The sequence below is a fragment of the Triturus cristatus genome, chromosome 8 (genome assembly GCF_964204655.1).
Source record: "Triturus cristatus chromosome 8, aTriCri1.1, whole genome shotgun sequence".
Classification (NCBI taxonomy): Eukaryota; Metazoa; Chordata; class Amphibia; order Caudata; family Salamandridae; genus Triturus; species Triturus cristatus.
Window position 1 is genome coordinate 736,688,896 of NC_140591.1, and position 15,922 is coordinate 736,704,817.

The window sequence follows — 15,922 nt, forward strand, 5'->3', positions numbered from 1 at the left end:
TTTGTTAATTTGCATAGGCAGAATAGAGACTTCTGGGAAAAGGCCGAAATTACAGTCACAGAAAATGGCTGCATCTATAGAGAACGCTAAGAAGTGTTGGCAGCTTTTCCTCTGACCCTGACCACTTTTACAAGCAATCCTATGATAGTCAGCAGGACCCACCCTAAAAAGGAAGGGGCATCCACTTGGACCCTTTCCACCTTTTCTAAATCTCGCCTGATTGAGCACTGATTGAGCAGATAAGCACATGTCATTCTCATTTCAGAAAGGTATTGGTTAGCTTGCTGCTAGCAGCTCAGTTATGTTATGATGTTAGAGGCTATGCAAGGAATGCTTTAGTCCAGCGATATGCAGTTTTTATTGCGCCTTGCCTTCACCAGGAAGATCTTTAGCTTGAATCTGTGGCCTAGGTATTCACCTTGGTATTTCTTTTGGCACAAAGTGAAGGAGTATTTGAGAGCAAATGCACAATGTGTTTCTTATGTTATTATGAACAACTTGTTACTCTTTCTCATTAAGCTTCAGCCACTGCAGAAATATATAAATAAGGGCTGACTTCCTGTAAGACGTGTCCAAAGCTGGGACGGAATAAAAGGAGACACTTGTAAATGATAGTGCTATCGTTTGAGAAAGGGTAAGTTGAGACTGACTTTCATGCGTATTCACAGACCAAGCATCATAAAGATACCAGCATGATCTTCATTGCGGGCTTAGAGCCGGTATTAGCTTTTGAGCGGTAAGAGGATTTTGAGGGCTCGTTGGTCTAGGGGTATGATTCTCGCTTTGGGTGCGAGAGGTCCCGGGTTCAAATCCCGGACGAGCCCTTTTCTTGGTACTCTTTTCAAGTTGTTTTGAAGTTTGCGTTTCAAAACCAACATCAATTTTTTCTTTGCAGTAGTGGATAATTCTTTGCTAGAGTCTCATGCTTCAGCCCTGCCCAATCTGAGCTAATACCAAACATCTGGTCTTGCATGGCATGTACGAGCGTTCAGCTAGGGATGTCGGGCAGGTTGCATGAAAGAAATCTAAAGCCAGAGGCCCATGGAATAGCCAGTTCGGAGCAGTTTCATTACAGAAAAACCAACTGTAGGTATCTGTTTCTGTAGGGTAGTGGTTATCACGTTCGCCTCACACGCGAAAGGTCCCCGGTTCGAAACCGGGCAGAAACAGTTGTTATATTGTGTTGGCTACAATGTTGATAGGTGCCGTTTTGCCATGGAATTGTCCAAGCCCTGAAGATTATTTCATGCAATCTCGTTCCAAGAAAGGGAATTCTCTCAAAACACTAAAGTAATCGGCGTGTGGATGTATCTGTTGGTTCTCAGACCTTGCTTTCAAAAGAGCCCTGCAATCGGTTCACTGCTCACCTAGAACAAGCATTAACATGGAGAATTGTTGGCACCAACAGGAATCTTATTTTAGTGGAGTGTTTCTGGCTTTGAGTGCAGAGGCCCTCGGCTCAATTCCAAGATGATCCTTCTCAAGGTGATGATACAAATGCATTGTCACCTTTACGTTTAATGTCAGAATCATTTATTTCCAGTTGGTGGTGTAAGAATGTTTGCAACAGTATGGCGATTTTTCCTAGCCATGCATGAATGAAAGCATATCACTCGCCTTTAGGTGTTTTTCTAATACATTGATATTTGCATCTTCCTTCCTAGCCTGCATGTTTGACTATCTTACAGGCTGCATGTAATAAGTATCACATCAGGGCCCTTCTTCTACTCAATTCACAACTGTTCTATCACGACATAGATAAGAAATCTGCATCTGCTTTTGTTGTGTAGTGGTAATCAGGTTTACCTGACGTGTGAAAGCCCCATGCTTTGAAAGTACACAGTAACAAAGAAACCGATGACTTTTATAAAAAGGTGTCATGTGTGTCTCTTACTTTGCTCAAAAAGTGCCAGAGATGACTTCATTTGCAGTCACTTGAAAAGTAGGGATTCTCCAATAAATGGTAAATGGTTGAAACAAATCTGAAGAAATGCATGACATACCTGTGTGTGTGTGTGTATGCATGTATGTATATATAGGGAGAGAGAGAGCGTCAATATAAACAGACTTTATTTCAATCAAGCTGTCTTTTCTATCCTTCAGGAGCAGAATGTTCTGATCATCAGCGCTCCAGAATGTAGTGTTTTCTTGGCAAGCATCACATATTGTGATGTGTTAGCTAAAAGTTCCATATCCTAGAGACAGATATATTCCTCTGTACTTGTACCTTGGGGATTCATCAAAACCTGGCATCATAAGCAGCTTTCTACTGCCACAGACTGGACAGCGAAACAATTTAAAATATCCCAGAAAAAGAAAATAAGCATGCTTAATCAGAGCTTTCTGGACAGGAAGGACATTTGAGCAAGTGAGGAATAAGCACTGCTTTTGTTAATTTGCATAGGCAGAATAGAGACTTCTGGGAAAAGGCCGAAATTACAGTCACAGAAAATGGCTGCATCTATAGAGAACGCTAAGAAGTGTTGGCAGCTTTTCCTCTGACCCTGACCACTTTTACAAGCAATCCTATGATAGTCAGCAGGACCCACCCTAAAAAGGAAGGGGCATCCACTTGGACCCTTTCCACCTTTTCTAAATCTCGCCTGATTGAGCACTGATTGAGCAGATAAGCACATGTCATTCTCATTTCAGAAAGGTATTGGTTAGCTTGCTGCTAGCAGCTCAGTTATGTTATGATGTTAGAGGCTATGCAAGGAATGCTTTAGTCCAGCGATATGCAGTTTTTATTGCGCCTTGCATTCAGCAGGAAGATCTTTAGCTTGAATCTGTGGCCTAGGTATTCACCTTGGTATTTCTTTTGGCACAAAGTGAAGGAGTATTTGAGAGAAAATGCACAATGTGTTTCTTATGTTGTTATGAACAACTTGTTACTCTTTCTCATTAAGCTTCAGCCACTGAAGAAATATATAAATAAGGGCTGACTTCCTGTAAGACGTGTCCAAAGCTGGGACGGAATAAAAGGAGACACTTGTAAATGATAGTGCTATCGTTTGAGAAAGGGTAAGTTGAGACTGACTTTCATGCGTATTCACAGACCAAGCATCATAAAGATTCCAGCATGATCTTCATTGCGGGCTTAGAGCCGGTATTAGCTTTTGAGAGGTAAGAGGATTTTGAGGGCTCGTTGGTCTAGGGGTATGATTCTCGCTTTGGGTGCGAGAGGTCCCGGGTTCAAATCCCGGACGAGCCCTTTTCTTGGTACTCTTTTCAAGTTGTTTTGAAGTTTGCGTTTCAAAACCAACATCAATTTTTTCTTTGCAGTAGTGGATAATTCTTTGCTAGAGTCTCATGCTTCAGCCCTGCCCAGTCTGAGCTAATACCAAACATCTGGTCTTGCATGGCATGTACGAGCGTTCAGCTAGGGATGTCGGGCAGGTTGCATGAAAGAAATCTAAAGCCAGAGGCCCATGGAATAGCCAGTTCGGAGCAGTTTCATTACAGAAAAATCAACTGTAGGTATCTGTTTCTGTAGTGTAGTGGTTATCACGTTTGCCTCACACGCGAAAGGTCCCCGGTTCGAAACCGGGCAGAAACAGTTGTTATATTGTGTTGGCTACAATGTTGATAGGTGCCGTTTTGCCATGGAATTGTCCAAGCCCTGAAGATTATTTCATGCAATCTCGTTCCAAGAAAGGGAATTCTCTCAAAACACTAAAGTAATCGGCGTGTGGATGTATCTGTTGGTTCTCAGACCTTGCTTTCAAAAGAGCCCTGCAATCGGTTCACTGCTCACCTAGAACAAGCATTAACATGGAGAATTGTTGGCACCAACAGGAATCTTATTTTAGTGGAGTGTTTCTGGCTTTGAGTGCAGAGGCCCTCGGCTCAATTCCAAGATGATCCTTCTCAAGGTGATGATACAAATGCATTGTCACCTTTACGTTTAATGTCAGAATCATTTATTTCCAGTTGGTGGTGTAAGAATGTTTGCAACAGTATGGCGATTTTTCCTAGCCATGCATGAATGAAAGCATATCACTCGCCTTTAGGTGTTTTTCTAATACATTGATATTTGCATCTTCCTTCCTAGCCTGCATGTTTGACTATCTTACAGGCTGCATGTAATAAGTATCACATCAGGGCCCTTCTTCTACTCAATTCACAACTGTTCTATCACGACATAGATAAGAAAGCTGCATCTGCTTTTGTTGTGTAGTGGTAATCAGGTTTACCTGACGTGTGAAAGCCCCATGCTTTGAAAGTACACAGTAACAAAGAAACCGATGACTTTTATAAAAAGGTGTCATGTGTGTCTCTTACTTTGCACAAAAAGTGCCAGAGATGACTTCATTTGCAGTCACTTGAAAAGTAGGGATTCTCCAATAAATGGTAAATGGTTGAAACAAATCTGAAGAAATGCATGACATACCTGTGTGTGTGTGTGTACGCATGTATGTATATATAGGGAGAGAGAGAGCGTCAATATAAACAGACTTTATTTCAATCAAGCTGTCTTTTCTATCCTTCAGGAGCAGAATGTTCTGATCATCAGCGCTCCAGAATGTAGTGTTTTCTTGGCAAGCATCACATATTGTGATGTGTTAGCTAAAAGTTCCATATCCTAGAGACTGATATATTCCTCTGTACTTGTACCTTGGGGATTCATCAAAACCTGGCATCATAAGCAGCTTTCTACTGCCACAGACTGGACAGCGAAACAATTTAAAATATCCCAGAAAAAGAAAATAAGCATGCTTAATCAGAGCTTTCTGGACAGGAAGGACATTTGAGCAAGTGAGGAATAAGCACTGCTTTTGTTAATTTGCATAGGCAGAATAGAGACTTCTGGGAAAAGGCCGAAATTACAGTCACAGAAAATGGCTGCATCTATAGAGAACGCTAAGAAGTGTTGGCAGCTTTTCCTCTGACCCTGGCCACTTTTACAAGCAATCCTATGATAGTGAGCAGGACCCACCCTAAAAAGGAAGGGGCATCCACTTGGACCCTTTCCACCTTTTCTAAATCTCGCCTGATCGAGCCTGATTGAGCACTGATTGAGCAGATAAGCACATGTCATTCTCATTTCAGAAAGGTATTGGTTAGCTTGCTGCTAGCAGCTCAGTTATGTTATGATGTTAGAGGCTATGCAAGGAATGCTTTAGTCCAGCGATATGCAGTTTTTATTGCGCCTTGCATTCAGCAGGAAGATCTTTAGCTTGAATCTGTGGCCTAGGTATTCACCTTGGTATTTCTTTTGGCACAAAGTGAAGGAGTATTTGAGAGAAAATGCACAATGTGTTTCTTATGTTGTTATGAACAACTTGTTACTCTTTCTCATTAAGCTTCAGCCACTGCAGAAATATATAAATAAGGGCTGACTTCCTGTAAGACGTGTCCAAAGCTGGGACGGAATAAAAGGAGACACTTGTAAATGATAGTGCTATCGTTTGAGAAAGGGTAAGTTGAGACTGACTTTCATGCGTATTCACAGACCAAGCATCATAAAGATACCAGCATGATCTTCATTGCGGGCTTAGAGCCGGTATTAGCTTTTGAGAGGTAGGCGGATTTTGAGGGCTCGTTGGTCTAGGGGTATGATTCTCGCTTTGGGTGCGAGAGGTCCTGGGTTCAAATCCCGGACGAGCCCTTCTCTTGGTACTCTTTTCAAGTTGTTTTGAAGTTTGCGTTTCAATACCAACATCAATTTTTTCTTTGCAGTAGTGGATAATTCTTTGCTAGAGTCTCATGCTTCAGCCCTGCCCAGTCTGAGCTAATACCAAACATCTGGTCTTGCATGGCATGTACGAGCGTTCAGCTAGGGATGTCGGGCAGGTTGCATGAAAGAAATCTAAAGCCAGAGGCCCATGGAATAGCCAGTTCGGAGCAGTTTCATTACAGAAAAATCAACTGTAGGTATCTGTTTCTGTAGTGTAGTGGTTATCACGTTCGCCTCACACGCGAAAGGTCCCCGGTTCGAAACTGGGCAGAAACAGTTGTTATATTGTGTTGGCTACAATGTTGATAGGTGCCGTTTTGCCATGGAATTGTCCAAGCCCTGAAGATTATTTCATGCAATCTCGTTCCAAGAAAGGGAATTCTCTCAAAACACTAAAGTAATCGGCGTGTGGATGTATCTGTTGGTTCTCAGACCTTGCTTTCAAAAGAGCCCTGCAATCGGTTCACTGCTCACCTAGAACAAGCATTAACATGGAGAATTGTTGGCACCAACAGGAATCTTATTTTAGTGGAGTGTTTCTGGCTTTGAGTGCAGAGGCCCTCGGCTCAATTCCAAGATGATCCTTCTCAAGGTGATGATACAAATGCATTGTCACCTTTACGTTTAATGTCAGAATCATTTATTTCCAGTTGGTGGTGTAAGAATGTTTGCAACAGTATGGCGATTTTTCCTAGCCATGCATGAATGAAAGCATATCACTCGCCTTTAGGTGTTTTTCTAATACATTGATATTTGCATCTTCCTTCTTAGCCTGCATGTTTGACTATCTTACAGGCTGCATGTAATAAGTATCACATCAGGGCCCTTCTTCTACTCAATTCACAACTGTTCTATCACGACATAGATAAGAAAGCTGCATCTGCTTTTGTTGTGTAGTGGTAATCAGGTTTACCTGACGTGTGAAAGCCCCATGCTTTGAAAGTACACAGTAACAAAGAAACCGATGACTTTTATAAAAAGGTGTCATGTGTGTCTCTTACTTTGCACAAAAAGTGCCAGAGATGACTTCATTTGCAGTCACTTGAAAAGTAGGGATTCTCCAATAAATGGTAAATGGTTGAAACAAATCTGAAGAAATGCATGACATACCTGTGTGTGTGTGTGTACGCATGTATGTATATATAGGGAGAGAGAGAGCGTCAATATAAACAGACTTTATTTCAATCAAGCTGTCTTTTCTATCCTTCAGGAGCAGAATGTTCTGATCATCAGCGCTCCAGAATGTAGTGTTTTCTTGGCAAGCATCACATATTGTGATGTGTTAGCTAAAAGTTCCATATCCTAGAGACTGATATATTCCTCTGTACTTGTACCTTGGGGATTCATCAAAACCTGGCATCATAAGCAGCTTTCTACTGCCACAGACTGGACAGCGAAACAATTTAAAATATCCCAGAAAAAGAAAATAAGCATGCTTAATCAGAGCTTTCTGGACAGGAAGGACATTTGAGCAAGTGAGGAATAAGCACTGCTTTTGTTAATTTGCATAGGCAGAATAGAGATTTCTGGGAAAAGGCCGAAATTACAGTCACAGAAAATGGCTGCATCTATAGAGAACGCTAAGAAGTGTTGGCAGCTTTTCCTCTGACCCTGGCCACTTTTACAAGCAATCCTATGATAGTCAGCAGGACCCACCCTAAAAAGGAAGGGGCATCCACTTGGACCCTTTCCACCTTTTCTAAATCTCGCCTGATCGAGCCAATTGAGCACTGATTGAGCAGATAAGCACATGTCATTCTCATTTCAGAAAGGTATTGGTTAGCTTGCTGCTAGCAGCTCAGTTATGTTATGATGTTAGAGGCTATGCAAGGAATGCTTTAGTCCAGCGATATGCAGTTTTTATTGCGCCTTGCATTCAGCAGGAAGATCTTTAGCTTGAATCTGTGGCCTAGGTATTCACCTTGGTATTTCTTTTGGCACAAAGTGAAGGAGTATTTGAGAGAAAATGCACAATGTGTTTCTTATGCTGTTATGAACAACTTGTTACTCTTTCTCATTAAGCTTCAGCCACTGCAGAAATATATAAATAAGGGCTGACTTCCTGTAAGACGTGTCCAAAGCTGGGACGGAATAAAAGGAGACACTTGTAAATGATAGTGCTATCGTTTGAGAAAGGGTAAGTTGAGACTGACTTTCATGCGTATTCACAGACCAAGCATCATAAAGATACCAGCATGATCTTCATTGCGGGCTTAGAGCCGTTATTAGCTTTTGAGAGGTAGGAGGATTTTGAGGGCTCGTTGGTCTAGGGGTATGATTCTCGCTTTGGGTGCGAGAGGTCCTGGGTTCAAATCCCGGACGAGCCCTTTTCTTGGTACTCTTTTCAAGTTGTTTTGAAGTTTGCGTTTCAATACCAACATCAATTTTTTCTTTGCAGTAGTGGATAATTCTTTGCTAGAGTCTCATGCTTCAGCCCTGCCCAGTCTGAGCTAATACCAAACATCTGGTCTTGCATGGCATGTACGAGCGTTCAGCTAGGGATGTCGGGCAGGTTGCATGAAAGAAATCTAAAGCCAGAGGCCCATGGAATAGCCAGTTCGGAGCAGTTTCATTACAGAAAAATCAACTGTAGGTATCTGTTTCTGTAGTGTAGTGGTTATCACGTTCGCCTCACACGCGAAAGGTCCCCGGTTCGAAACCGAGCAGAAACAGTTGTTATATTGTGTTGGCTACAATGTTGATAGGTGCCGTTTTGCCATGGAATTGTCCAAGCCCTGAAGATTATTTCATGCAATCTCGTTCCAAGAAAGGGAATTCTCTCAAAACACTAAAGTAATCGGCGTGTGGATGTATCTGTTGGTTCTCAGACCTTGCTTTCAAAAGAGCCCTGCAATCGGTTCACTGCTCACCTAGAACAAGCATTAACATGGAGAATTGTTGGCACCAACAGGAATCTTATTTTAGTGGAGTGTTTCTGGCTTTGAGTGCAGAGGCCCTCGGCTCAATTCCAAGATGATCCTTCTCAAGGTGATGATACAAATGCATTGTCACCTTTACGTTTAATGTCAGAATCATTTATTTCCAGTTGGTGGTGTAAGAATGTTTGCAACAGTATGGCGATTTTTCCTAGCCATGCATGAATGAAAGCATATCACTCGCCTTTAGGTGTTTTTCTAATACATTGATATTTGCATCTTCCTTCTTAGCCTGCATGTTTGACTATCTTACAGGCTGCATGTAATAAGTATCACATCAGGGCCCTTCTTCTACTCAATTCACAACTGTTCTATCACGACATAGATAAGAAAGCTGCATCTGCTTTTGTTGTGTAGTGGTAATCAGGTTTACCTGACGTGTGAAAGCCCCATGCTTTGAAAGTACACAGTAACAAAGAAACCGATGACTTTTATAAAAAGGTGTCATGTGTGTCTCTTACTTTGCACAAAAAGTGCCAGAGATGACTTCATTTGCAGTCACTTGAAAAGTAGGGATTCTCCAATAAATGGTAAATGGTTGAAACAAATCTGAAGAAATGCATGACATACCTGTGTGTGTGTGTGTACGCATGTATGTATATATAGGGAGAGAGAGAGCGTCAATATAAACAGACTTTATTTCAATCAAGCTGTCTTTTCTATCCTTCAGGAGCAGAATGTTCTGATCATCAGCGCTCCAGAATGTAGTGTTTTCTTGGCAAGCATTACATATTGTGATGTGTTAGCTAAAAGTTCCATATCCTAGAGACTGATATATTCCTCTGTACTTGTACCTTGGGGATTCATCAAAACCTGGCATCATAAGCAGCTTTCTACTGCCACAGACTGGACAGCGAAACAATTTAAAATATCCCAGAAAAAGAAAATAAGCATGCTTAATCAGAGCTTTCTGGACAGGAAGGACATTTGAGCAAGTGAGGAATAAGCACTGCTTTTGTTAATTTGCATAGGCAGAATAGAGATTTCTGGGAAAAGGCCGAAATTACAGTCACAGAAAATGGCTGCATCTATAGAGAACGCTAAGAAGTGTTGGCAGCTTTTCCTCTGACCCTGGCCACTTTTACAAGCAATCCTATGATAGTCAGCAGGACCCACCCTAAAAAGGAAGGGGCATCCACTTGGACCCTTTCCACCTTTTCTAAATCTCGCCTGATCGAGCCAATTGAGCACTGATTGAGCAGATAAGCACATGTCATTCTCATTTCAGAAAGGTATTGGTTAGCTTGCTGCTAGCAGCTCAGTTATGTTATGATGTTAGAGGCTATGCAAGGAATGCTTTAGTCCAGCGATATGCAGTTTTTATTGCGCCTTGCATTCAGCAGGAAGATCTTTAGCTTGAATCTGTGGCCTAGGTATTCACCTTGGTATTTCTTTTGGCACAAAGTGAAGGAGTATTTGAGAGAAAATGCACAATGTGTTTCTTATGCTGTTATGAACAACTTGTTACTCTTTCTCATTAAGCTTCAGCCACTGCAGAAATATATAAATAAGGGCTGACTTCCTGTAAGACGTGTCCAAAGCTGGGACGGAATAAAAGGAGACACTTGTAAATGATAGTGCTATCGTTTGAGAAAGGGTAAGTTGAGACTGACTTTCATGCGTATTCACAGACCAAGCATCATAAAGATACCAGCATGATCTTCATTGCGGGCTTAGAGCCGTTATTAGCTTTTGAGAGGTAAGAGGATTTTGAGGGCTCGTTGGTCTAGGGGTATGATTCTCACTTTGGGTGCGAGAGGTCCCGGGTTCAAATCCCGGACGAGCCCTTTTCTTGGTACTCTTTTCAAGTTGTTTTGAAGTTTGCGTTTCAAAACCAACATCAATTTTTTCTTTGCAGTAGTGGATAATTCTTTGCTAGAGTCTCATGCTTCAGCCCTGCCCAGTCTGAGCTAATACCAAACATCTGGTCTTGCATGGCATGTGCGAGCGTTCAGCTAGGGATGTCGGGCAGGTTGCATGAAAGAAATCTAAAGCCAGAGGCCCATGGAATAGCCAGTTCGGAGCAGTTTCATTACAGAAAAATCAACTGTAGGTATCTGTTTCTGTAGTGTAGTGGTTATCACGTTCGCCTCACACGCGAAAGGTCCCCGGTTCGAAACCGGGCAGAAACAGTTGTTATATTGTGTTGGCTACAATGTTGATAGGTGCCGTTTTGCCATGGAATTGTCCAAGCCCTGAAGATTATTTCATGCAATCTCGTTCCAAGAAAGGGAATTCTCTCAAAACACTAAAGTAATCAGCGTGTGGATGTATCTGTTGGTTCTCAGACCTTGCTTTCAAAAGAGCCCTGCAATCGGTTCACTGCTCACCTAGAACAAGCATTAACATGGAGAATTGTTGGCACCAACAGGAATCTTATTTTAGTGGAGTGTTTCTGGCTTTGAGTGCAGAGGCCCTCGGCTCAATTCCAAGATGATCCTTCTCAAGGTGATGATACAAATGCATTGTCACCTTTACGTTTAATGTCAGAATCATTTATTTCCAGTTGGTGGTGTAAGAATGTTTGCAACAGTATGGCGATTTTTCCTAGCCATGCATGAATGAAAGCATATCACTCGCCTTTAGGTGTTTTTCTAATACATTGATATTTGCATCTTCCTTCCTAGCCTGCATGTTTGACTATCTTACAGGCTGCATGTAATAAGTATCACATCAGGGCCCTTCTTCTACTCAATTCACAACTGTTCTATCACGACATAGATAAGAAAGCTGCATCTGCTTTTGTTGTGTAGTGGTAATCAGGTTTACCTGACGTGTGAAAGCCCCACGCTTTGAAAGTACACAGTAACAAAGAAACCGATGACTTTTATAAAAAGGTGTCATGTGTGTCTCTTACTTTGCACAAAAAGTGCCAGAGATGACTTCATTTGCAGTCACTTGAAAAGTAGGGATTCTCCAATAAATGGTAAATGGTTGAAACAAATCTGAAGAAATGCATGACATACCTGTGTGTGTGTGTGTACGCATGTATGTATATATAGGGAGAGAGAGAGCGTCAATATAAACAGACTTTATTTCAATCAAGCTGTCTTTTCTATCCTTCAGGAGCAGAATGTTCTGATCATCAGCGCTCCAGAATGTAGTGTTTTCTTGGCAAGCATCACATATTGTGATGTGTTAGCTAAAAGTTCCATATCCTAGAGACTGATATATTCCTCTGTACTTGTACCTTGGGGATTCATCAAAACCTGGCATCATAAGCAGCTTTCTACTGCCACAGACTGGACAGCGAAACAATTTAAAATATCCCAGAAAAAGAAAATAAGCATGCTTAATCAGAGCTTTCTGGACAGGAAGGACCTTTGAGCAAGTGAGGAATAAGCACTGCTTTTGTTAATTTGCATAGGCAGAATAGAGACTTCTGGGAAAAGGCCGAAATTACAGTCACAGAAAATGGCTGCATCTATAGAGAACGCTAAGAAGTGTTGGCAGCTTTTCCTCTGACCCTGACCACTTTTACAAGCAATCCTATGATAGTCAGCAGGACCCACCCTAAAAAGGAAGGGGCATCCACTTGGACCCTTTCCACCTTTTCTAAATCTCGCCTGATTGAGCACTGATTGAGCAGATAAGCACATGTCATTCTCATTTCAGAAAGGTATTGGTTAGCTTGCTGCTAGCAGCTCAGTTATGTTATGATGTTAGAGGCTATGCAAGGAATGCTTTAGTCCAGCGATATGCAGTTTTTATTGCGCCTTGCCTTCACCAGGAAGATCTTTAGCTTGAATCTGTGGCCTAGGTATTCACCTTGGTATTTCTTTTGGCACAAAGTGAAGGAGTATTTGAGAGAAAATGCACAATGTGTTTCTTATGTTATTATGAACAACTTGTTACTCTTTCTCATTAAGCTTCAGCCACTGCAGAAATATATAAATAAGGGCTGACTTCCTGTAAGACGTGTCCAAAGCTGGGACGGAATAAAAGGAGACACTTGTAAATGATAGTGCTATCGTTTGAGAAAGGGTAAGTTGAGACTGACTTTCATGCGTATTCACAGACCAAGCATCATAAAGATACCAGCATGATCTTCATTGCGGGCTTAGAGCCGGTATTAGCTTTTGAGCGGTAAGAGGATTTTGAGGGCTCGTTGGTCTAGGGGTATGATTCTCGCTTTGGGTGCGAGAGGTCCCGGGTTCAAATCCCGGACGAGCCCTTTTCTTGGTACTCTTTTCAAGTTGTTTTGAAGTTTGCGTTTCAAAACCAACATCAATTTTTTCTTTGCAGTAGTGGATAATTCTTTGCTAGAGTCTCATGCTTCAGCCCTGCCCAATCTGAGCTAATACCAAACATCTGGTCTTGCATGGCATGTACGAGCGTTCAGCTAGGGATGTCGGGCAGGTTGCATGAAAGAAATCTAAAGCCAGAGGCCCATGGAATAGCCAGTTCGGAGCAGTTTCATTACAGAAAAATCAACTGTAGGTATCTGTTTCTGTAGTGTAGTGGTTATCACGTTCGCCTCACACGCGAAAGGTCCCCGGTTCGAAACCGGGCAGAAACAGTTGTTATATTGTGTTGGCTACAATGTTGATAGGTGCCGTTTTGCCATGGAATTGTCCAAGCCCTGAAGATTATTTCATGCAATCTCGTTCCAAGAAAGGGAATTCTCTCAAAACACTAAAGTAATCGGCGTGTGGATGTATCTGTTGGTTCTCAGACCTTGCTTTCAAAAGAGCCCTGCAATCGGTTCACTGCTCACCTAGAACAAGCATTAACATGGAGAATTGTTGGCACCAACAGGAATCTTATTTTAGTGGAGTGTTTCTGGCTTTGAGTGCAGAGGCCCTCGGCTCAATTCCAAGATGATCCTTCTCAAGGTGATGATACAAATGCATTGTCACCTTTACGTTTAATGTCAGAATCATTTATTTCCAGTTGGTGGTGTAAGAATGTTTGCAACAGTATGGCGATTTTTCCTAGCCATGCATGAATGAAAGCATATCACTCGCCTTTAGGTGTTTTTCTAATACATTGATATTTGCATCTTCCTTCCTAGCCTGCATGTTTGACTATCTTACAGGCTGCATGTAATAAGTATCACATCAGGGCCCTTCTTCTACTCAATTCACAACTGTTCTATCACGACATAGATAAGAAAGCTGCATCTGCTTTTGTTGTGTAGTGGTAATCAGGTTTACCTGACGTGTGAAAGCCCCACGCTTTGAAAGTACACAGTAACAAAGAAACCGATGACTTTTATAAAAAGGTGTCATGTGTGTCTCTTACTTTGCACAAAAAGTGCCAGAGATGACTTCATTTGCAGTCACTTGAAAAGTAGGGATTCTCCAATAAATGGTAAATGGTTGAAACAAATCTGAAGAAATGCATGACATACCTGTGTGTGTGTGTGTACGCATGTATGTATATATAGGGAGAGAGAGAGCGTCAATATAAACAGACTTTATTTCAATCAAGCTGTCTTTTCTATCCTTCAGGAGCAGAATGTTCTGATCATCAGCGCTCCAGAATGTAGTGTTTTCTTGGCAAGCATCACATATTGTGATGTGTTAGCTAAAAGTTCCATATCCTAGAGACTGATATATTCCTCTGTACTTGTACCTTGGGGATTCATCAAAACCTGGCATCATAAGCAGCTTTCTACTGCCACAGACTGGACAGCGAAACAATTTAAAATATCCCAGAAAAAGAAAATAAGCATGCTTAATCAGAGCTTTCTGGACAGGAAGGACCTTTGAGCAAGTGAGGAATAAGCACTGCTTTTGTTAATTTGCATAGGCAGAATAGAGACTTCTGGGAAAAGGCCGAAATTACAGTCACAGAAAATGGCTGCATCTATAGAGAACGCTAAGAAGTGTTGGCAGCTTTTCCTCTGACCCTGACCACTTTTACAAGCAATCCTATGATAGTCAGCAGGACCCACCCTAAAAAGGAAGGGGCATCCACTTGGACCCTTTCCACCTTTTCTAAATCTCGCCTGATTGAGCACTGATTGAGCAGATAAGCACATGTCATTCTCATTTCAGAAAGGTATTGGTTAGCTTGCTGCTAGCAGCTCAGTTATGTTATGATGTTAGAGGCTATGCAAGGAATGCTTTAGTCCAGCGATATGCAGTTTTTATTGCGCCTTGCCTTCACCAGGAAGATCTTTAGCTTGAATCTGTGGCCTAGGTATTCACCTTGGTATTTCTTTTGGCACAAAGTGAAGGAGTATTTGAGAGAAAATGCACAATGTGTTTCTTATGTTATTATGAACAACTTGTTACTCTTTCTCATTAAGCTTCAGCCACTGCAGAAATATATAAATAAGGGCTGACTTCCTGTAAGACGTGTCCAAAGCTGGGACGGAATAAAAGGAGACACTTGTAAATGATAGTGCTATCGTTTGAGAAAGGGTAAGTTGAGACTGACTTTCATGCGTATTCACAGACCAAGCATCATAAAGATACCAGCATGATCTTCATTGCGGGCTTAGAGCCGGTATTAGCTTTTGAGCGGTAAGAGGATTTTGAGGGCTCGTTGGTCTAGGGGTATGATTCTCGCTTTGGGTGCGAGAGGTCCCGGGTTCAAATCCCGGACGAGCCCTTTTCTTGGTACTCTTTTCAAGTTGTTTTGAAGTTTGCGTTTCAAAACCAACATCAATTTTTTCTTTGCGGTAGTGGATAATTCTTTGCTAGAGTCTCATGCTTCAGCCCTGCCCAATCTGAGCTAATACCAAACATCTGGTCTTGCATGGCATGTACGAGCGTTCAGCTAGGGATGTCGGGCAGGTTGCATGAAAGAAATCTAAAGCCAGAGGCCCATGGAATAGCCAGTTCGGAGCAGTTTCATTACAGAAAAATCAACTGTAGGTATCTGTTTCTGTAGTGTAGTGGTTATCACGTTCGCCTCACACGCGAAAGGTCCCCGGTTCGAAACCGGGCAGAAACAGTTGTTATATTGTGTTGGCTACAATGTTGATAGGTGCCGTTTTGCCATGGAATTGTCCAAGCCCTGAAGATTATTTCATGCAATCTCGTTCCAAGAAAGGGAATTCTCTCAAAACACTAAAGTAATCGGCGTGTGGATGTATCTGTTGGTTCTCAGACCTTGCTTTCAAAAGAGCCCTGCAATCGGTTCACTGCTCACCTAGAACAAGCATTAACATGGAGAATTGTTGGCACCAACAGGAATCTTATTTTAGTGGAGTGTTTCTGGCTTTGAGTGCAGAGGCCCTCGGCTCAATTCCAAGATGATCCTTCTCAAGGTGATGATACAAATGCATTGTCACCTTTACGTTTAATGTCAGAATCATTTATTTCCAGTTGGTGGTGTAAGAATGTTTGCAACAGTA

At 41.9% G+C, this 15,922-nt stretch overlaps 8 non-coding genes across 8 annotated transcripts; all 8 read left to right on the forward strand.

The window, feature by feature from the left end:
• The first annotated feature begins 752 nt into the window (after nucleotides 1-752).
• On the forward strand, nucleotides 753-824 carry TRNAP-UGG (transfer RNA proline (anticodon UGG)). Its single transcript has one exon. It is a non-coding gene; the product is annotated as a tRNA-Pro (tRNA).
• Nucleotides 825-3,139: 2,315 nt separating this feature from the next.
• Nucleotides 3,140-3,211, forward strand: TRNAP-UGG (transfer RNA proline (anticodon UGG)). The gene has a single exon. It is a non-coding gene; the product is annotated as a tRNA-Pro (tRNA).
• A 272-nt stretch (nucleotides 3,212-3,483) lies between these two features.
• TRNAV-CAC (transfer RNA valine (anticodon CAC)) lies at nucleotides 3,484-3,556 on the forward strand. Its single transcript has one exon. It is a non-coding gene; the product is annotated as a tRNA-Val (tRNA).
• A 7,116-nt stretch (nucleotides 3,557-10,672) lies between these two features.
• TRNAV-CAC (transfer RNA valine (anticodon CAC)) lies at nucleotides 10,673-10,745 on the forward strand. The gene has a single exon. It is a non-coding gene; the product is annotated as a tRNA-Val (tRNA).
• A 1,970-nt stretch (nucleotides 10,746-12,715) lies between these two features.
• On the forward strand, nucleotides 12,716-12,787 carry TRNAP-UGG (transfer RNA proline (anticodon UGG)). Its single transcript has one exon. It is a non-coding gene; the product is annotated as a tRNA-Pro (tRNA).
• A 272-nt stretch (nucleotides 12,788-13,059) lies between these two features.
• TRNAV-CAC (transfer RNA valine (anticodon CAC)) lies at nucleotides 13,060-13,132 on the forward strand. The gene has a single exon. It is a non-coding gene; the product is annotated as a tRNA-Val (tRNA).
• A 1,970-nt stretch (nucleotides 13,133-15,102) lies between these two features.
• Nucleotides 15,103-15,174, forward strand: TRNAP-UGG (transfer RNA proline (anticodon UGG)). Its single transcript has one exon. It is a non-coding gene; the product is annotated as a tRNA-Pro (tRNA).
• A 272-nt stretch (nucleotides 15,175-15,446) lies between these two features.
• Nucleotides 15,447-15,519, forward strand: TRNAV-CAC (transfer RNA valine (anticodon CAC)). Its single transcript has one exon. It is a non-coding gene; the product is annotated as a tRNA-Val (tRNA).
• The last annotated feature ends 403 nt before the right edge of the window (nucleotides 15,520-15,922 follow it).